This window comes from Drosophila sechellia, unplaced genomic scaffold (genome assembly GCF_004382195.2).
Source record: "Drosophila sechellia strain sech25 unplaced genomic scaffold, ASM438219v1 U_25, whole genome shotgun sequence".
In the NCBI taxonomy this organism is placed as follows: Eukaryota; Metazoa; Arthropoda; class Insecta; order Diptera; family Drosophilidae; genus Drosophila; species Drosophila sechellia.
The window spans coordinates 34,859-57,500 of NW_022611191.1; the positions used below are offsets into that span (position 1 = coordinate 34,859).

The 22,642-nt window shown below is 41.7% G+C and overlaps 1 non-coding gene and 2 pseudogenes across 1 annotated transcript in view; all 3 read right to left on the reverse strand.

Moving 5' to 3' along the window:
* Positions 1-1,028: 1,028 nt before the first annotated feature.
* Positions 1,029-8,423, reverse strand: LOC116802916 (annotated as a pseudogene).
* Positions 8,424-12,820: 4,397 nt separating this feature from the next.
* LOC116802914 lies at positions 12,821-22,187 on the reverse strand (annotated as a pseudogene).
* A 394-nt stretch (positions 22,188-22,581) lies between these two features.
* LOC116802917 overlaps positions 22,582-22,642 on the reverse strand; it is a 179-nt gene continuing 118 nt past the window's right edge. Inside the window, exon 1 of the ribosomal RNA XR_004363248.1 lies at positions 22,582-22,642. This exon is cut by the window's right edge and continues 118 nt beyond it. This is a non-coding gene — a ribosomal RNA (5.8S ribosomal RNA).

Below are 22,642 nucleotides of genomic sequence, written 5' to 3' on the forward strand. Positions count from 1 at the left end.
ACGATATAATAATCCAACTATACGGCAGGTAATAAATTAATATTTGCCTGCCTCCAAAAATTAACGATAATATATGGAAACGATTTGTTATTCTATATATAATAGAAACTTGACTTTTGTTTCAACGATATTATCTAAAAAGCGTATATTCCTATTATCCGCGGAGCCAAGTCCCGTGTTCTATAGAACTGAGAAACAAATTTGTACGGATAATAATATACTTTATTTTATGTAACCAATATAAACATAATCCGAAATAAATATTTCGAATAATGCGGGAGGTCGGCAACCACTGCCTACCTATAGTAGTTTTTGAACCCGCTGTCCTCAAAGCGGGTATTTTCAATTCCGTTTGCCACCCAACATACGGTCTATTCTCTTATATATTAAGAGATTATAGGAACATTTCATTTTTTTTCCATTATTCATATATAATATGATTATTTTTTTTTTTATACATATAATAAATATTAATTTTTATATGTTTATTATTTAATTTACTCATATAATTGCCAAATTCATATGAATACATAAGTTTTGAACAATATGAGAGGTCGGCAACCACTGCCTACCTATAGTAGTTTTTGAACCCTCTGTCGTAATTCCGGTCGTTTACACTACTATACCCTCTCACTATAATGGATTTTCTCTATAATACTAAGAGAATGTGGGAATATTTCAGCATTTTTTCCCTTATACATATAATAATTAATCATTTTCATATGTATATTATTTAATTTACTCGTATAATTGTCAAAATCCTATGAACACATAAGAGAATACAATATGAGAGGTAATATAGTAGTTGATGACGAGGTGTTTGGCAACTTGACACAATTCATTAAAGCCTTTATATTAATTATATGATAGGGACAATATCATATGCGTCACTAAATTGATGACGAGGTGTTTGGCAACTTGACACAATCCATTAAAGTCTTTATATTAATTATATGATAGGGACAATATCATATGCGTCACTAAATTGATGACGAGGTGTTTGGCTACAGGAAAAAATCATTTATTTATCGAATCATCAAGCAAAGGATAAGCTTCAGTGGATCGCAGTATGGCAGCTGCTCAACCACTTACAACACCTTGCCTGTTACAAAAGTCGTTTACAATTGATTCTAGGCTTTGTCATTGTATTAAATAATGCTTTTATATGTAACTAGCGCGGCATCAGGTGATCGAAGATCCTCCTAATTTACTATGTTACAAATTACATTGGCATCACATCCATTGTCGTTTATAAAATAAATTATAAACTTTAAATGGTTTAGAAGCCATACAATGCAAATTGCCCCTTATTTATCATTGCAGTCCAGCACGGATACGACCTTAGAGGCGTTCAGGCATAATCCAACGGACGTAGCGTCATACCACTGTTCGCTCGAACAAGTATTGTGCCATTGGTCCGTACCTGCGGTTCCTCTCGTACTACGCAGGAATGCTGTCGCAACAACGTTTTGTCATTAGTAGGGTAAAACTAACCTGTCTCACGACGGTCTAAACCCAGCTCACGTTCCCTTGCATGGGTGAACAATCCAACGCTTGGTGAATTTTGCTTCACAATGATAGGAAGAGCCGACATCGAAGGATCAAAAAGCGACGTCGCTATGAACGCTTGGCCGCCACAAGCCAGTTATCCCTATGGTAACTTTTCTGACACCTCTTGTTAAAAACTCTTTAAACCAAAAGGATCGATAGGCCGAGCTTTTGCTGTCCCTGTGTGTACTGAACACCGAGATCAAGTCAGCATTTGCCCTTTTGCTCTATGTGTGGTTTCTGTCCGCACTGAGCTGGCCTTGGGACACCTCCGTTATTATTTGAGAGATGTACCGCCCCAGTCAAACTCCCTACCTGGCAATGTCCTTGAATTGGATCATACCTGAGTAATTGGAGTTATACCAAATTTTCAAATCAAAAATACATAAATGCATCGTTTTATTAAAGAATTTGTTTGCGATTATATAACAAACTCGTGATACTTTGATCAAGAAGCTTGCATCAAAACCCAATACCATAAGATATAATAAATATATCCGTATAATGGCTAGGAAATGATACACGTTCCATTTAATCAAGTAAGTAAGGAAACAATAAGAGTAGTGGTATTTCATTGACGATACCAAACCGAGGTCTAATATCTCCCACTTATTCTACACCTCTTATGTCTCCTTACACTGCCAGATTAGAGTCAAGCTCAAAAGGGTCTTCTTTCCCCGCTAATTATTCCAAGCCCGTTCCCTTGGCTGTGGTTTCGCTAGATAGTAGATAGGGACAGTAGGAATCTCGTTAATCCATTCATGCGCGTCACTAATTAGATGACGAGGCATTTGGCTATTTTTTTTTTTTTTTTTTTTTGATCGCGGAGGTATGGAAATCTATCGAAAGATACTAGGTCTGTCAACACTTCAGTTTCCTAGCATGCACGATTCATTGCTCTATCTGAACCGAAGTTCCGCAACGCCTACGTACTAAAACCATCCTCATAGCCAATTTATATATTACCATTATTTGCGATGTTTATGCCTTTATTGATGTTATGCCAAGACAGCAAGCAAATGTTTTGAACCAAACGTTTTAGCTAAGTCCAATCTCGGGAAAACCCGCTCAGGTACATGAACTGTTTAAAACAACCGAGACTGCCTCTCATAACCTGGACGCTAATGATATGACTATCATATTTGCTGAGGAGACCCTTCGCTATCAATCTTTTAACGGATTGACCACTCCAGATCCCCCTCCAGTTCAGGGTGGCAGAATGGAATTCAATGTCACCTGCGGCTTCGAATCTGCGACGCAACTCAGTTCGTATGTCCGGTCTGTCGTATCTATTGATTTTGCGCTGGTGTGCATCATCCATAGAGTGTCCGTCTGTCACAATTTGTATGTCGATCACATCAATGTGATTTTGTCGTAGTGCCACCAGGTCTGGTTTATTAAGACCGGATTCGCACTGCAGACTTGGTTCAACAATGACTACGCAGCCTCTCTCCTCAAGTCCCCGCTTGATTCGATTTACTACGCAGTTGTGTCTAGCTATGCGCCTCCCATGCGATCGGTAACATTTTTGCATAATATGGTTTGTTGTTTCGGGAGCGTCACATCCTGCACGACACTGTCGTTCCAATTCGTGCCTTCCCCTTGTAGTACGAGACTTCGTGGGTAGGGCATTTATCCGCAGACGAATACCGTCTATATATTCCTTTCCTGTTAGTAAACGCGTGGGTTGATTAACCCACCCGTGTTGCGGGCCCCAATGGCCTGCTTCACGGAGTCCGCTACCATCAACTGAGAGGTACAATTTGTTCGCCCAATATTTTTCTATTGCCGGACGCGATAACAATTCATTTTGTTCTGCTAATAATCTATCTCGGGCCCGTTGTTTTTCTGCTTCGAGGAAAGAGCTGGCTACCTCGTTTTGCGTGAGGTGAGGCCATTTAATATTACTCAAACGTCTTAGCCTTAACATTGGAGCTACCCATCTAAGTGATGGAATTCCGAGACCTCCACTTTTTGGGGGTGCGTGAATGAATGCTATCGGTATATCCAGCGGAAGATTTAGCCATCTTCGCACATAGTATCGTATTAGTTTGTCAGTTTTTCGTAGGATGCCTATCGCCACACTCCCAAGGGCTAACTTGTGATAGAGCTGTGGGATAAGGACAGTCCTAAGGGCGAACATCCTCTGTTGTGGTTTGAGGGGGGCCTTTGTCAATCTTTGTAGCTTCGGACCAATGTCCTCGGCCGGATTGCATCGAACCCTCCCGGTTGCAGTGAAGTTGATGCCTAAGTACTTCCACTCGTCCGTTCGCTTCAATGATGGAATCTCCCTTGAGCCTACGTAAAAGCTCTGTGCCTCTAGCACGGTACACTTCTGTTTCGGCTGGCCCTTAATGCCAACGGTAAAACATTTGTCGGCATTAAGTTTGAGGCCGACGAGAGATAGAAAATCCAACGTTCTGTCCAACAATACTTGAAGTCCCATTCGAGTTTCAGCAAATAGTACCAAATCATCTGCAAACGCGGCCGCGTTAGTAATGGCATTTCCGACTCTGGCACCAATTTCGCTGGGTAGGTTTCTAAGTAACCTGTCCATTACCAAGTTAAATAGAATAGGAGACAAAGGGTCACCCTGCTTCACTCCTCTAGCAGGGACGAATTCCTCTGAACTCCAACCGTCCCCATTGAGACTGGTACCGCCACCCTCGTACGTATTCTGTACGTAGTCAACGAAGCCCTTTGGCGCACCATAAGCACGTAAGGTGTCATATATAGATGCATGCGATAAAGAATCGAATGCCTTGCTTACATCTAAATTTGCAATGTAGCAAGATCTAAAGTGCTTATGGCTATGCCTCAAGACTAAGTCAACTATCGTCGCGTTATCGGCACATCCGTCGGTAGGTAAGAAGCCCCGCTGGCGCGGGTCCCAATTGATTGATGAGTTCAACCGGGTTGCCAATATTGCATTTAGCTGTCTTACCAGGACTGAAGGCACCGATATTGGACGAAAGTCTTGCGGTCGCTTCGCCGTCACCGTCTTCGGGATGAAGACGGTTCTGGCCAGTCGGATAGAGTGTGGTAGATTGCCGCACCATAGAATTAGGTTCATTATTCGCAACATAATACCTGACGGCACCTCCCTGGCTGTTTTTGGAGTTATCCCGTCAGGCCCCGGAGAGGAAGATAATGAGATTCTTGATGCCCGAAGGTCGTGCTCTGTAATAGCAGACCAAACCCTCTCAAGCGAGTGATCCATTTGTATCACTTCTCTACTGCAAGAGCTTGGGCTAGGCTGAGTCATTACTTCTCTCCAGTAAGGAACCATTACTTCTTGGCTTGGCATTACCGACTCATCAGTTCCATTTAGCAAGGACTTGATGCATCTTCCTTTATGCTTATCCCAGTTACGCTGGACGACAGCATACTGCTGCCTTCTGCTTTCTCTCCTATTTCGAGGCCTCCGAGGAGGTCTCGTCAGAGTGTGACGTACACCCTGTGCCGGAAAAATTCCTAGGAGATATAGCGATAAGCATTGGAGAGTGGTTTCCTTTCCCTCGAGCTCTGCCCTGTCAATGATCGTTTGTAGCTCTTGGGCTCTCCATTTGGAATGGCATTCTACGGGGCTATACCCACGCAGTGTCCGCAAAATTTCCCTGTTCGACTGTTCGAAGGGTGTGATTGGAGTTGTTTCTGATGTTGTTACTTGGTGGTTTTGCTCACTTCTACTAGGGCGGCGCCTTATGGTTAGATTTGCAACTTCCGGGACGAGAGCTGATTGCCTTCTTATCTGCTCTATTTTCTCCTTATAATCGCCCCTTTGTCTTAGCTTTTTGATGGCTTCGACGCTGCGGTTTGCAAAATACACCGCTAGTTGCTTGTTTATGTGTTTATGTCCATTTGCTGTGAGCTCAACCTCCTTTCTCGCCATCATCCACTTCTCTTCCTCACTCCACCTTGCCTTTATATCGACACGTCGACGTTCTTCATCAAGTTCGTCTGGGTGCCGAGATCGCATGTGAACACCGAGTCCTCTCTTGCTGTTAAAGGACCGGCCACATACTGTGCAGGGTACCCTAGATAGAGTAGCCGCTGCGTTTGGTTCATATTGGTCCTCCGGGAAGATGTCCACGGAGGGTCGGGTCGTCATCAGATTGCGTAAATTGCTCCGAGGCTCGTTATTTCTATTTGTAGTTCCAATATGAATAAATTTCCTCTGGGGAACCAACCCATCGGAAAAGTTTTGCCGCTCAAATTAGCTGCTAAACAAGTTTAGCATTACCGGGGACCACCACGAGGAGGTTTTGAGTCGACTTGAGTAAAGGAGAGACTTGTGAGTTACAGAGTAAAATTCCCCTTCCGCACACCATATGATATGACTTACGAATTACAGAAAAATACTCCCCCTCTGCTCGCAATTACCCCTGATCCCCTTAAGAGAGTCATAGTTACTCCCGCCGTTGACCCGCGCTTACTTGAATTTCTTCACTTTGACATTCAGAGCACTGGGCAGAAATCACATTGTGTCAACACCCGCTAGGGCCATCACAATGCTTTGTTTTAATTAGACAGTCGGATTCCCCAAGTCCGTGCCAGTTCTGAATTGATTGTTAATTGATAATCGTTATAATTGATAAGAACTAATTGGTTTAACCCAAATAGTATTCTTAAAAATTTTAGCAAGAAAGTTCCACAATTGGCTACGTAACTAAACTATCCGGGGAACAAGTAACTAACATAAATGCTAGAAACTCTATTTACCCAGAACGAGCACATAAACCATGTTATTGTTTCCCAATCAAGCCCGACTATCTCAATCTTCAGAGCCAATCCTTATCCCGAAGTTACGGATCTAATTTGCCGACTTCCCTTACCTACATTATTCTATCGACTAGAGACTCTTCACCTTGGAGACCAGCTGCGGATATTGGTACGGCCTGTTGAGAAGTTTGCGTGTCCCCACCATAAATTTTCAAGGTCCGAGGAGAAAATATCGACACAACAGTATATGTCATGCTCTTCTAGCCCATCTACCATATCTCTCTGCGAAAGACTTCCATGGTAGTACGGCTATAAAACAGAAAAGAAAACTCTTCCGATATCTCTCGACGGCTTCTTTATGGTCGTTCCTGTTGCCAGGATGAGCACGAGGCCCATATTTAATAACAAACGGATACTCAACAGGTTACGGAATTGGAACCGTATTCCCTTTCGTTCAAAATTATTCAAGTGTATTATATTCGCTTTGTTTATATAGTTAGGCATTTTTGTTTTACTTGAAAATTTTCGGCTTTCGCCTTGAACTTAGGACCGACTAACTCGTGATCAACCACTGTTCACACGAAACCCTTCTCCACTTCAGTCCTCCAAGGTCTCATTCGATTATTTGCTACTACCACCAAGATCTGTACCAATGGCAGCTCCATGCAGGCTTACGCCAAACACTTCTACGCATACCATTGTACCTTCCTACTCACTAAAGTTTCAAAATTTATATCACAAGTAATATAAATCATCTACTTTAGCGGTAATGTATAGGTATACAACTTAAGCGCCATCCATTTTAAGGGCTAGTTGCTTCGGCAGGTGAGTTGTTACACACTCCTTAGCGGATTTCGACTTCCATGATCACCGTCCTGCTGTTTTAAGCAACCAACGCCTTTCATGGTATCTGCATGAGTTGTTAATTTGGGCACCGTAACATTACGTTTGGTTCATCCCACAGCGCCAGTTCTGCTTACCAAAAGTGGCCCACTGGGCACATTATATCATAACCTTGAACTTCATATCAAGAAAGTTAAGGTTCTTACCCATTTAAAGTTTGAGAATAGGTTAAGATCGTTTCGACCCTAAGGCCTCTAATCATTCGCTTTACCAGATAAGATTATTTTATATAATATTAAAATGCACCAGCTATCCTGAGGGAAACTTCGGAAGGAACCAGCTACTAGATGGTTCGATTGGTCTTTCGCCCCTATACTCAATTCTGACAATCGATTTGCACGTCAGAACTGTTTCGGTCTTCCATCAGGGTTTCCCCTGACTTCAACCTGATCAAGTATAGTTCACCATCTTTCGGGTCACAGCATATATGCTCAAGGTACGTTCCAGTTAGAGGCATAAATAATATAAATATACATTATACATAACTATATAGAACGCCCCGGGATTGTGTTATTTAGCTATAAATAGCTAAAAAACTAATCCCATTATTAGTCAAGTTAATTACGCTATTAGGTTTACATCCCAATAACTTGCACATATGTTAGACTCCTTGGTCCGTGTTTCAAGACGGGTCCCGAAGGTATCCTGAATCTTTCGCATTGTTAATCATACAAGAGCATATAATAAACACAAAAATCAATGATAATTATGCCATTATATAATTCCGAAAAATTAACGCTCTGTAATAATATAAATCTATCAGCACTTTATCAAATTAATAACATTTATTCTGTGTTAAAATGCAAGCAATTTAATTGGAATAAACTATAAGTTATATTTTATGATAAATTTGGGATATGCTAATAGATTACAATGTCCTTATATGGAAAAAAAATCATTTGCATTTTGAAGATAAATTTAAAATTTATCTCTTTTCATATATCTCTCTGGTAATATATAACATAAAACCAAGCGCATATGATAATATTTCCACATTTAATATATAATTTTATATTTCTTTCATAAGAATCCATATTTGTATTATACCGTAACGATATAATAATCCAACTATACGGCAGGTAATAAATTAATATTTGCCTGCCTCCAAAAATTAACGATAATATATGGAAACGATTTGTTATTCTATATATAATAGAAACTTGACTTTTGTTTCAACGATATTATCTAAAAAGCGTATATTCCTATTATCCGCGGAGCCAAGTCCCGTGTTCTATAGAACTGAGAAACAAATTTGTACGGATAATAATATACTTTATTTTATGTAACCAATATAAACATAATCCGAAATAAATATTTCGAATAATGCGGGAGGTCGGCAACCACTGCCTACCTATAGTAGTTTTTGAACCCGCTGTCCTCAAAGCGGGTATTTTCAATTCCGTTTGCCACCCAACATACGGTCTATTCTCTTATATATTAAGAGATTATAGGAACATTTCATTTTTTTTCCATTATTCATATATAATATGATTATTTTTTTTTTTATACATATAATAAATATTAATTTTTATATGTTTATTATTTAATTTACTCATATAATTGCCAAATTCATATGAATACATAAGTTTTGAACAATATGAGAGGTCGGCAACCACTGCCTACCTATAGTAGTTTTTGAACCCTCTGTCGTAATTCCGGTCGTTTACACTACTATACCCTCTCACTATAATGGCTTTTCTCTATAATACTAAGAGAATATGGGAATATCTCAGCATTTTTTCCCATATACATATAATAATTAACCATTTTCATATGTATATTATTTAATTTAATCATATAATTGCCAAAATCATATGAATACATAAGTTTTGAACAATATGAGAGGTCGGCAACCACTGCCTACCTATAGTAGTTTTTGAACCCTCTGTCGTAATTCCGGTCGTTTACACTACTATACCCTCTCACTATAATGGATTTTCTCTATAATACTAAGAGAATGTGGGAATATTTCAGCATTTTTTCCCTTATACATATAATAATTAATCATTTTCATATGTATATTATTTAATTTACTCATACAATTGCCAAAATCATATGAATACATAAGTTTTGAACAATATGAGAGGTCGGCAACCACTGCCTACCTATAGTAGTTTTTGAACCCTCTGTCGTAATTCCGGTCGTTTACACTACTATACCCTCTCACTTAAATGGCTTTTCTCTATAATACTAAGAGAATATGGGAATATCTCAGCATTTTTTCCCATATACATATAATAATTAACCATTTTCATATGTATATTATTTAATTTAATCATATAATTGCCAAAATCATATGAATACATAAGTTTTGAACAATATGAGAGGTCGGCAACCACTGCCTACCTATAGTAGTTTTTGAACCCTCTGTCGTAATTCCGGTCGTTTACACTACTATACCCTCTCACTATAATGGATTTTCTCTATAATACTAAGAGAATGTGGGAATATTTCAGCATTTTTTCCCTTATACATATAATAATTAATCATTTTCATATGTATATTATTTAATTTACTCATACAATTGCCAAAATCATATGAATACATAAGTTTTGAACAATATGAGAGGTCGGCAACCACTGCCTACCTATAGTAGTTTTTGAACCCTCTGTCGTAATTCCGGTGGTTTACACTACTATACCCTCTCACTTAAATGGCTTTTCTCTATAATACTAAGAGAATATGGGAATATCTCTGCATTTTTTCCCATATACATATAATAATTAATCATTTTCGTATGTATATTATTTAATTTACTCATACAATTGCCAAAATCATATGAATACATAAGTTTTGAACAATATGAGAGGTCGGCAACCACTGCCTACCTATAGTAGTTTTTGAACCCTCTGTCGTAATTCCGGTCGTTTACACTACTATACCCTCTCACTTAAATGGCTTTTCTCTATAATACTAAGAGAATATGGGAATATCTCTGCATTTTTTCCCATATACATATAATAATTAACCATTTTCATATGTATATTATTTAATTTAATCATATAATTGCCAAAATCATATGAATACATAAGTTTTGAACAATATGAGAGGTCGGCAACCACTGCCTACCTATAGTAGTTTTTGAACCCTCTGTCGTAATTCCGGTCGTTTACACTACTATACCCTCTCACTATAATGGATTTTCTCTATAATACTAAGAGAATGTGGGAATATTTCAGCATTTTTTCCCTTATACATATAATAATTAATCATTTTCATATGTATATTATTTAATTTACTCATATAATTGCCAAATTCATATGAATACATAAGTTTTGAACAATATGAGAGGTCGGCAACCACTGCCTACCTATAGTAGTTTTTGAACCCTCTGTCGTAATTCCGGTCGTTTACACTACTATACCCTCTCACTATAATGGATTTTCTCTATAATACTAAGAGAATGTGGGAATATTTCAGCATTTTTTCCCTTATACATATAATAATTAATCATTTTCATATGTATATTATTTAATTTACTCATACAATTGCCAAAATCATATGAATACATAAGTTTTGAACAATATGAGAGGTCGGCAACCACTGCCTACCTATAGTAGTTTTTGAACCCTCTGTCGTAATTCCGGTCGTTTACACTACTATACCCTCTCACTTAAATGGCTTTTCTCTATAATACTAAGAGAATATGGGAATATCTTAGCATTTTTTCCCATATACATATAATAATTAACCATTTTCATATGTATATTTTTTAATTTACTCATATAATTGCCAAAATCATATAAATACATAAGTTTGAACAATATCAGAGGTCGGCAACGGTCTTTCCTCTATAATACTAAGATAATATGGGAATATTTCATCATTTTTTCCCTTATACATATAATAATTAATCATTTTCATATGTATATTATTTAATTTACTCGTATAATTGTCAAAATCCTATGAACACATAAGAGAATACAATATGAGAGGTCGGCGCAACCATAATATAGTAGTTGATGACGAGGTGTTTGGCAACTTGACACAATCCATTAAAGTCTTTATATTAATTATATGAAAGGGACAATATCATATGCGTCACTAAATTGATGACGAGGTGTTTGGCAACTTGATACAATTCTTTAAAGTCTTTATATCAAAAATTATATGATAGGGACAATATCATATGCGTCACTAAATTGATGACGAGGTGTTTGGCAACTTGACACAATTCATTAGAGTCTGTATATTAATTATATGATAGGGACAATATCATATGCGTCACTAAATTGATGACGAGGTGTTTGGCAACTTGATACAATTCTTTAAAGTCTTTATATCAAAAATTATATAATAAGGACAATATCATATGCGTCACTAAATTGATGACGAGGTGTTTGGCAACTTGACACAATCCATTAAAGTCTTTATATTAATTATATGATAGGGACAATATCATATGCGTCACTAAATTGATGACGAGGTGTTTGGCAACTTGATACAATTCTTTAAAGTCTTTATATCAAAAATTATATGATAGGGACAATATCATATGCGTCACTAAATTGATGACGAGGTGTTTGGCAACTTGACACAATTCATTAAAGTCTGTATATTAATTATATGATAGGGACAATATCATATGCGTCACTAAATTGATGACGAGGTGTTTGGCAACTTGATACAATTCTTTAAAGTCTTTATATCAAAAATTATATGATAAGGACAATATCATATGCGTCACTAAATTGATGACGAGGTGTTTGGCAACTTGACACAATCCATTAAAGTCTTTATATTAATTATATGATAGGGACAATATCATATGCGTCACTAAATTGATGACGAGGTGTTTGGCAACTTGATACAATTCTTTAAAGTCTTTATATCAAAAATTATATGATAAGGACAATATCATATGCGTCACTAAATTGATGACGAGGTGTTTGGCAACTTGACACAATTCATTAAAGTCTTTATATTAATTATATGATAGGGACAATATCATATGCGTCACTAAATTGATGACGAGGTGTTTGGCAACTTGACACAATCCATTAAAGTCTTTATATATTAATTATATGATAGGGACAATATCATATGCGTCACTAAATTGATGACGAGGTGTTTGGCAACTTGATTCAATTCTTTAAAGTCTTTATATCAAAAATTATATGATAAGGACAATATCATATGCGTCACTAAATTGATGACGAGGTGTTTGGCAACTTGACACAATTCATTAAAGTCTGTATATTAATTATATGATAGGGACAATATCATATGCGTCACTAAATTGATGACGAGGTGTTTGGCAACTTGATACAATTCTTTAAAGTCTTTATATCAAAAATTATATGATAGGGACAATATCATATGCGTCACTAAATTGATGACGAGGTGTTTGGCAACTTGACACAATTCATTAAAGTCTTTATATTAATTATATGATAGGGACAATATCATATGCGTCACTAAATTGATGACGAGGTGTTTGGCAACTTGATACAATTCTTTAAAGTCTTTATATCAAAATTATATGATAAGGACAATATCATATGCGTCACTAAATTGATGACGAGGTGTTTGGCAACTTGACACAATCCATTAAAGTCTTTATATTAATTATATGATAGGGACAATATCATATGCGTCACTAAATTGATGACGAGGTGTTTGGCTACAGGAAAAAATCATTTATTTATCGAATCATCAAGCAAAGGATAAGCTTCAGTGGATCGCAGTATGGCAGCTGCTCAACCACTTACAACACCTTGCCTGTTACAAAAGTCGTTTACAATTGATTCTAGGCTTTGTCATTGTATTAAATAATGCTTTTATATGTAACTAGCGCGGCATCAGGTGATCGAAGATCCTCCTAATTTACTATGTTACAAATTACATTGGCATCACATCCATTGTCGTTTATAAAATAAATTATAAACTTTAAATGGTTTAGAAGCCATACAATGCAAATTGCCCCTTATTTATCATTGCAGTCCAGCACGGATACGACCTTAGAGGCGTTCAGGCATAATCCAACGGACGTAGCGTCATACCACTGTTCGCTCGAACAAGTATTGTGCCATTGGTCCGTACCTGCGGTTCCTCTCGTACTACGCAGGAATGCTGTCGCAACAACGTTTTGTCATTAGTAGGGTAAAACTAACCTGTCTCACGACGGTCTAAACCCAGCTCACGTTCCCTTGCATGGGTGAACAATCCAACGCTTGGTGAATTTTGCTTCACAATGATAGGAAGAGCCGACATCGAAGGATCAAAAAGCGACGTCGCTATGAACGCTTGGCCGCCACAAGCCAGTTATCCCTATGGTAACTTTTCTGACACCTCTTGTTAAAAACTCTTTAAACCAAAAGGATCGATAGGCCGAGCTTTTGCTGTCCCTGTGTGTACTGAACACCGAGATCAAGTCAGCATTTGCCCTTTTGCTCTATGTGTGGTTTCTGTCCGCACTGAGCTGGCCTTGGGACACCTCCGTTATTATTTGAGAGATGTACCGCCCCAGTCAAACTCCCTACCTGGCAATGTCCTTGAATTGGATCATACCTGAGTAATTGGAGTTATACCAAATTTTCAAATCAAAAATACATAAATGCATCGTTTTATTAAAGAATTTGTTTGCGATTATATAACAAACTCGTGATACTTTGATCAAGAAGCTTGCATCAAAACCCAATACCATAAGATATAATAAATATATCCGTATAATGGCTAGGAAATGATACACGTTCCATTTAATCAAGTAAGTAAGGAAACAATAAGAGTAGTGGTATTTCATTGACGATACCAAACCGAGGTCTAATATCTCCCACTTATTCTACACCTCTTATGTCTCCTTACACTGCCAGATTAGAGTCAAGCTCAAAAGGGTCTTCTTTCCCCGCTAATTATTCCAAGCCCGTTCCCTTGGCTGTGGTTTCGCTAGATAGTAGATAGGGACAGTGACTTTCGGACCTCTCCGAACTTGTTTTACGTGGCGTGTTCCACACTGAAGGGATTACAACCACGACACCCTGAACACCCACAAGTGGTGCATGTATCAACATGGTGCATGAGTCTGGATACGCCAGACAAACGTCCCGGACTGGAAGCTATAGCTATGTACATAGCGACCACCCCGGTAGCAATTCGAGTACTTGCTTGCCGGGCAAGCACTCCCCCTTGCTGAGGAGCGAGATCTACCTAAAATCTCTACTGATCTCTGGGTCACAGCACCCGAGTTTTGCGCAACTAGCACCGTAACTCAAACGTCGAACACGAAGGCTCTACCCGCGATATGGGTATCAACCACAGCCACCACGATACTCCCACCAGGGGGCCTACCTCAATGTGCTGTCTTGGAGCAGCACAACCCGTGGTACCGAAAGAGAGGCTCGGTGGGCCTCCTCCTTTTGCTCCGACAAGCATGGTTAGAGGAACCAGTCGCTATATTAGTCGCCTCTTACGACAAGCAATAGCGGGCTGTGGAAGTATTCTCGCCCGCTAACCACACGGCGAAGTTTTGGGCTAAATACCCCTCCTCCTACGGAACACCTCGTCCGCAAACGCTGCCAGCCGTTGAATCCTCTGCTGATCTTCCAGGATTCTATTGAAGGTCCAGTTTTCGCCAAGGCGCTGCACTCCAAGTCCATCGAGGTTTCGCAAATCTGCATATAGAGGACAAGCGCACAATATGTGCATCCAGTCCTCATATGGATCACCACAAGCGCAAGCAGTGGTATCGCTGAGGGCTCTCCCTTGCAAAAATGCGTTAAACGACCCGTGACCTGTCAGCAGGAAAGACGTCCTCATCGAGAATCCAAAGCTTGGATCTCGATAGGCGAGAGTGACGTATGGGATGAACTTGTGCGTCACCCGTCCTGGTTCGCTGTCGTCATCCCATCTGTTTTGCCAATTCTGCAGCAAGCACTCCTCTAGGCGAGTCTTCCTCTGCTTCCAGCTTAGACACGTAGTGTCCTCGCCGTATAGCCAGTCGTTCTCCTCCAGCGGGTATCCACGCTTCAGCTTGTACTTGACCGCTAAAAACTTAGCAGCCAAGTCAAGCGGGGGAGCTCCGCCAAGTACCTGCAGTGCCACTGTGGACACTGTTCGGCATACCGAAAGGCATCCAAGCAGGATTAGCCTCTGGCAGGAGGCTAGTCGTCTCCGGGCGGCTACCTGTTCGGCGGTGTCATACCATACCGGGGCACCAAACAGCACACAAGGTGCCATGAGTCCGTCATATATGGTCCGCCTGGCTCGAGGACTGAAGCCCCAGTCGGCTCGAAGCACACGCGCCAATGCTCCAACGACTCCGGTCATCCGCTGGCGAAGCGAAGCTATGTGCGTGAGGAATTTCATTCCTTCACTGACCGTGATGCCAAGGTACCGACAGCTACGCACATACGGAAGGTTCGCTCCAGCAAACCTCACCGTAGGCGCACGTCTCAAGGCACCTTTCAGCAGCATTATTACCGTCTTGCTGGTCGAGACGGTAACGCCAACTTCCGCTCCCCACGCTTCTACGATGGACATCAGCTCTGCACCTTTTTCCTCTAGCTCAGCTCGGGAATTTCCCTCGACGAGAAGCAGCAAGTCATCCGCGTATGCACTCAGCTGGCAATACGGCTGGAGACGCTGAAGCAGTACATCCATCAGTATGTCCCAGATAAATGGGCCACTGATTGACCCCTGCGGGCAGCCTCTAGTTACCGGTACATCCACAGTACCGGAACTGCTTCGGATCACTGCTCTTCGGCCGGAGAAAAAGCTCTGCCACAAGCCCATCTCCCGGCATCCCAAGTCGGCTAGTCGGCGGAGTGCAGCACTCCATTCGACGTTGTCGAATGCTCCTTTGAAGTCCACGAATGTGCCGAGCACGTATTGCGCCGGGCTGGCACAAACACTGCTCTTCACGTGCCTCCAAGCATCCTCCACACATCGTCCTTGGCGAAATCCAAATTGCCATCTGCAGCCTTCCGGAAGAACTTCTCTCACACGATTCACCATGATGGCCTCGAGCACCTTACCAAAGACTGGTAGCAAGCATATTCCTCTATATGAGGAGGGCTCACATTTGTCCTTATCTGGCCCTTTGAGCAGCGAGACAACTCGTGGGCACTTCCACTCAGCGGGAAAGTATCCTAATCGGATGCATCGGGAAAACAACGATGCAAGGTGCTCGGGTATGGCGCGCCAGACTGCCTTGCAGATAGTGCCATTAATGCCGTCCAAGCCGGGAGAGCGCCTGCTCTTCAACCGGGCAACACATGCATCAACCTCGAATACTTCGAGGGCCGGTGGGACTTCCTCCGCGATGGCAGTCGGTGCTTCGGACTCCGCAACTGGGAAGAAATTGCGGAGGAGCACTCGTGCACAGTCACCCCAATCGGTGATCATCTCGCCATTCACGCGGAGGCACCCAATCTCCGTGCACTTCCTGCGGCCTCGGCAAATCTTATAGACGCGCCCCCATGGGTCGTCGGCATGATCTCCCACGAAGCGTTTCCACTCATCCATTTTCGCCCTCCAAATGAGCTTCTTGTAGTTGGCTGAGGCCCGCCTCAGGTCGACCAATACACGCTCTATTGCGGCATCATCATCATGACGCCTTCCATTTTGAAGTAGGCGACGAAGTCTCCGGACTTCGCGCCTTGCATCACAGAGGTCGGCAGTCCACCAACGTGCTCTCCTGCTGGGCAATCGGATGGACTTTCTTCCCAGCGCAATATCACATACATTATGTACTATACTGCGCAGGGTCGAAACTTGCTGGTCCAACGGCGACTCTGAGAAGTTTTCCGGAAGTTCGGCTGCTCTACTCACCATTTCCTCCTTGAACAATCGCCAACGTGCATTGGAGAAGTTCCAGGACGGCACAGGAGCTATGCTCTCAACTGCGCGCGCGGTAGTTGGTTCGGCCACAACAGTAATGATGTTGTGGTCACTCAATTCCCACTCGTCCACTCTCCACTCATATGTGGCCCACATAGATGCTGCCTCATTGACGATTGTCACGTCGATATCGCTTGTAGCTCTGTAATTATCGAACGTGTACACCTCTGTTGACTGGTTTAGGGCGGCGACTCTTGCCTCCAGCATCCACTCTGACAGCAGCTCACCCCGTCTGTAGTTAGCTTGCCCCTCGGCATGACGAGAGAGTTTGCTAAGCCACATGGGGGACACTGCATTCGCGTCGAGGCCCAGGATTGCGGGGGTTCTGCTGGCCTGCAGCAGGACCGCATCCATGTACCGGATGTACGGTTCCAGAGGTGCATCATACTGGCAGTATGCGGCGCAAAGGAAGATTGAGCCAAAACTCCCTTTCACGACCAGACATACGCCATAATCTGTGGTGAGGGTCTCCACTGGCATACAGATGGCTTCCTGGTGATCCACTAGGATGGCTGCCTTCCCTCGCCGATCGATGAAAATTCTCATTCCTTCAGGCAGCACATCCATTCCGTCCCCGCCGAGATACGGCTCCTGCACCAGCGCGAACATAGACTCCGATCTCCTGAGTCGGACTCCGAGCTCGATGGTCGCAGCTCGGCCTCGGCCACAGTTCGCTTGGATGAAGCTAAACATTAGTGTCTAGCTTGCACCCTCGCCAGCAACGCCCCGTATATCGGGCAAACGCTCGAGAGCATGTAATGCCCCGAGGGTTGCCCTCTGTGGCGGCAGTTCCGGCAGTCCACCGGGTTTTGGCACTTTGCCGCAGTGTGGCCTTGTTGCCCGCACTGGCGACAGACACTATCCTTCTGCCGGCATTCGCTGACCTTGTGGTCGAAACCCACACATCTGTGGCAGGCGTATGTGCGGACCTGTGACCGGCATCGGAATGAGAACCACTTGATGTAGACACGACCTACATCAAGCTTCGCCATCGCCCGGTCGTCAACCTCCAGCGTCACATTTACTGTGGCGCCGTCAGCTACCGACCACGCCTTGGTCACCAGGTGCACTGACTTCTTAAACTGGGCCAGATTCATTTCGCTGTCGAAGTTGTTTTCGTGGAGCTCCTTCATAAACTCCTCAGGGCCGATAGCTGTGTCGACGTCATATACGACGACCTTCGGCTTCTCGGCCGCATTCCGTGCCACATTTAGGCCAACCTCGGCGAATCTTTTTGAAGCGACCACCTTCTGCAGCTCTCCCACCGAAGGAGTGCGAATGATCGCACCACCACCTCGACGGAGCTCACGGACCTCGTGTACTCTGACTCCGAGAGAGGGTGCAACCATCGTTCGCACCTTTTCCGCTATGTCTTTCCCCGATAGCGCAGGGTCGTCGCACTTCACCACCGCTGACCACGTCTCGCGGACCTTGGTAGTCCGCGGGGCAGCGATGGGTGCAACCTGCTGCATCTGGGGAGCATTGGCGGCCGTATTTTTCAACAGATTCAACGACGGCGGCGGCGGTGGCGGCATAGCAAGCCGCGTCTCCAGCTCTCCGCACCGGAGCATTAGCGCCAACACCAGCTCATCGTAGCGGCTGATAGCATATGAGAGCTCTTCCGTGTCCACTTCTCCTAGTCTGCGGAAGCTGCTTCTCACCATGCGCTGTGTGGCCGACAGCTCTGCCATCATGGCTGCTTGCCCAGCACGGGCGGCAGCGGTGGCGGCAGTGGCAGTGGTGGCAACAATTTTAGCAGCAGTGAAAACGGCGGAGGCAGCAGTGTGGTCGGCAGCAGGGGCAGCAGTAGGATCAGCAGCGGTGGCAGCAGCGTGGGGGGGGCAGCATCAATGGCAGCGTTCTCCGTAGCCGCCCGGGCGTCCTCCAGCGACGAAAACGGCTCCTCCAGTACCCCAACGGGTTCTGGCACTCCATTCGATGCCAGGGCAACCAATTTCGCCTGCGTTGGCGCCGAGCTCTTAGATGCCAGATGGCTTCTGCGCCTGCCTCGTCTGGACTTCATCGAGGCACTACTTCCGCTCAAGGCACTCGCGCTGCTGTCGCTCTCCATCGGCATAAATACGATGGTGGCTCCACCTACCGTCGACGCCAGCAACCGTATGCTCGTTTACTCGCTGACAAAAGGTAGTTGCTCTGGAACTCGAGCTCCACCTATCGGTAGAGTCTGGTAGCACTAAAACTCTCCCTAGACACAAACCTTAGCAGTGACTCCCACCAATAAGCTTTGTGACAGCTGATCAAAAAGCTTACTCGAAAAACTTACTCGTAAGTTCGCCTTCAGCACGTGCTAAGTGGAAAATTCCCAACAATTAATTGTTAATTACTTCCAAACCGCTTGTTTATAACACACGAAAATTAGCACACGACTTTCGCGGAGCACTAATTCACCGATTTTATTACTTTCCAAACACGGAAAACCAAGTTCTTCGCAATCTGTACACGAGCGCAACGAAAACACGTCCGTCGTTAATCCATTCATGCGCGTCACTAATTAGATGACGAGGCATTTGGCTACCTTAAGAGAGTCATAGTTACTCCCGCCGTTGACCCGCGCTTACTTGAATTTCTTCACTTTGACATTCAGAGCACTGGGCAGAAATCACATTGTGTCAACACCCGCTAGGGCCATCACAATGCTTTGTTTTAATTAGACAGTCGGATTCCCCAAGTCCGTGCCAGTTCTGAATTGATTGTTAATTGATAATCGTTATAATTGATAAGAACTAATTGGTTTAACCCAAATAGTATTCTTAAAAATTTTAGCAAGAAAGTTCCACAATTGGCTACGTAACTAAACTATCCGGGAACAAGTAACTAACATAAATGCTAGAAACTCTATTTACCCAGAACGAGCACATAAACCATGTTATTGTTTCCCAATCAAGCCCGACTATCTCAATCTTCAGAGCCAATCCTTATCCCGAAGTTACGGATCTAATTTGCCGACTTCCCTTACCTACATTATTCTATCGACTAGAGACTCTTCACCTTGGAGACCAGCTGCGGATATTGGTACGGCCTGTTGAGAAGTTTGCGTGTCCCCACCATAAATTTTCAAGGTCCGAGGAGAAAATATCGACACAACAGTATATGTCATGCTCTTCTAGCCCATCTACCATATCTCTCTGCGAAAGACTTCCATGGTAGTACGGCTATAAAACAGAAAAGAAAACTCTTCCGATATCTCTCGACGGCTTCTTTATGGTCGTTCCTGTTGCCAGGATGAGCACGAGGCCCATATTTAATAACAAACGGATACTCAACAGGTTACGGAATTGGAACCGTATTCCCTTTCGTTCAAAATTATTCAAGTGTATTATATTCGCTTTGTTTATATAGTTAGGCATTTTTGTTTTACTTGAAAATTTTCGGCTTTCGCCTTGAACTTAGGACCGACTAACTCGTGATCAACCACTGTTCACACGAAACCCTTCTCCACTTCAGTCCTCCAAGGTCTCATTCGATTATTTGCTACTACCACCAAGATCTGTACCAATGGCAGCTCCATGCAGGCTTACGCCAAACACTTCTACGCATACCATTGTACCTTCCTACTCACTAAAGTTTCAAAATTTATATCACAAGTAATATAAATCATCTACTTTAGCGGTAATGTATAGGTATACAACTTAAGCGCCATCCATTTTAAGGGCTAGTTGCTTCGGCAGGTGAGTTGTTACACACTCCTTAGCGGATTTCGACTTCCATGATCACCGTCCTGCTGTTTTAAGCAACCAACGCCTTTCATGGTATCTGCATGAGTTGTTAATTTGGGCACCGTAACATTACGTTTGGTTCATCCCACAGCGCCAGTTCTGCTTACCAAAAGTGGCCCACTGGGCACATTATATCATAACCTTGAACTTCATATCAAGAAAGTTAAGGTTCTTACCCATTTAAAGTTTGAGAATAGGTTAAGATCGTTTCGACCCTAAGGCCTCTAATCATTCGCTTTACCAGATAAGATTATTTTATATAATATTAAAATGCACCAGCTATCCTGAGGGAAACTTCGGAAGGAACCAGCTACTAGATGGTTCGATTGGTCTTTCGCCCCTATACTCAATTCTGACAATCGATTTGCACGTCAGAACTGTTTCGGTCTTCCATCAGGGTTTCCCCTGACTTCAACCTGATCAAGTATAGTTCACCATCTTTCGGGTCACAGCATATATGCTCAAGGTACGTTCCAGTTAGAGGCATAAATAATATAAATATACATTATACATAACTATATAGAACGCCCCGGGATTGTGTTAATTAGCTATAAATAGCTAAAAAACTAATCCCATTATTAGTCAAGTTAATTACGCTATTAGGTTTACATCCCAATAACTTGCACATATGTTAGACTCCTTGGTCCGTGTTTCAAGACGGGTCCCGAAGGTATCCTGAATCTTTCGCATTGTTAATCATACAAGAGCATATAATAAACACAAAAATCAATGATAATTATGCCATTATATAATTCCGAAAAATTAACGCTCTGTAATAATATAAATCTATCAGCACTTTATCAAATTAATAACATTTATTCTGTGTTAAAATGCAAGCAATTTAATTGGAATAAACTATAAGTTATATTTTATGATAAATTTGGGATATGCTAATAGATTACAATGTCCTTATATGGAAAAAATGCACATTATTCTTAATAATATTATTTAAATATTACAATTTTAATGATGAATTTTCCATAACGGATATTCAGGTTCATCGGGCTTAACCTCTAAGCAGTTTCACGTACTGTTTAACTCTCTATTCAGAGTTCTTTTCAACTTTCCCTCACGGTACTTGTTTACTATCGGTCTCATGGTTATATTTAGTTTTAGATGGAGTTTACCACCCACTTAGTGCTGCACTATCAAGCAACACGACTCTTTGGAAACATCATCTAGCAATCATTAACGTTATACGGGCCTGGCACCCTCTATGGGTAAATGGCCTCATTTAAGAAGGACTTAAATCATTAATTTCTCATACTAGAATATTGACGCTCCATACACTGCATCTCACATTTGCCATATAGACAAAGTGACTTAGTGCTGAACTGTTTTCTTTTCGCTCGCCGCTACTAAGAAAATCCTTGTTAGTTTCTTTTCCTCCCCTAATTAATATGCTTAAATTCAGGGGTAGTCCCATATGAGTTGAGGTTGTATATATAACTATATTTTGCCATAAATTCTTTATATATAAATGATAAAACAATCAATTAAATTCGTTATAAATAGTTCCAATAGTTCTTGTAAGCAAAGTCATTTTTATCCATTTAACGAACCAACGAAGAATAATAACAAAACCAAGATTTTTCTTTTTCCGAATCATTAATAAGAGACAATTCTAGATGAAAAATATTTCAATTTTTTATGCTAGACATTTCTCAGTATTATTTGATTGAAAAAGAAAATATTTCTCTTCGTTTTTCACATTCAAATGTGAGATAATGTTTTTCATTTCTTTTTTAATATTATGAATAAAATCATTATTTAATCCAATAATATACCATATGCTTATAAAAAATTTATAAACAACTTAATTAGCATAGTCTTACAACCCTCAACCATATGTAGTCCAAGCAGCACTATAAAATTAATTAAAGTACATAACAGCA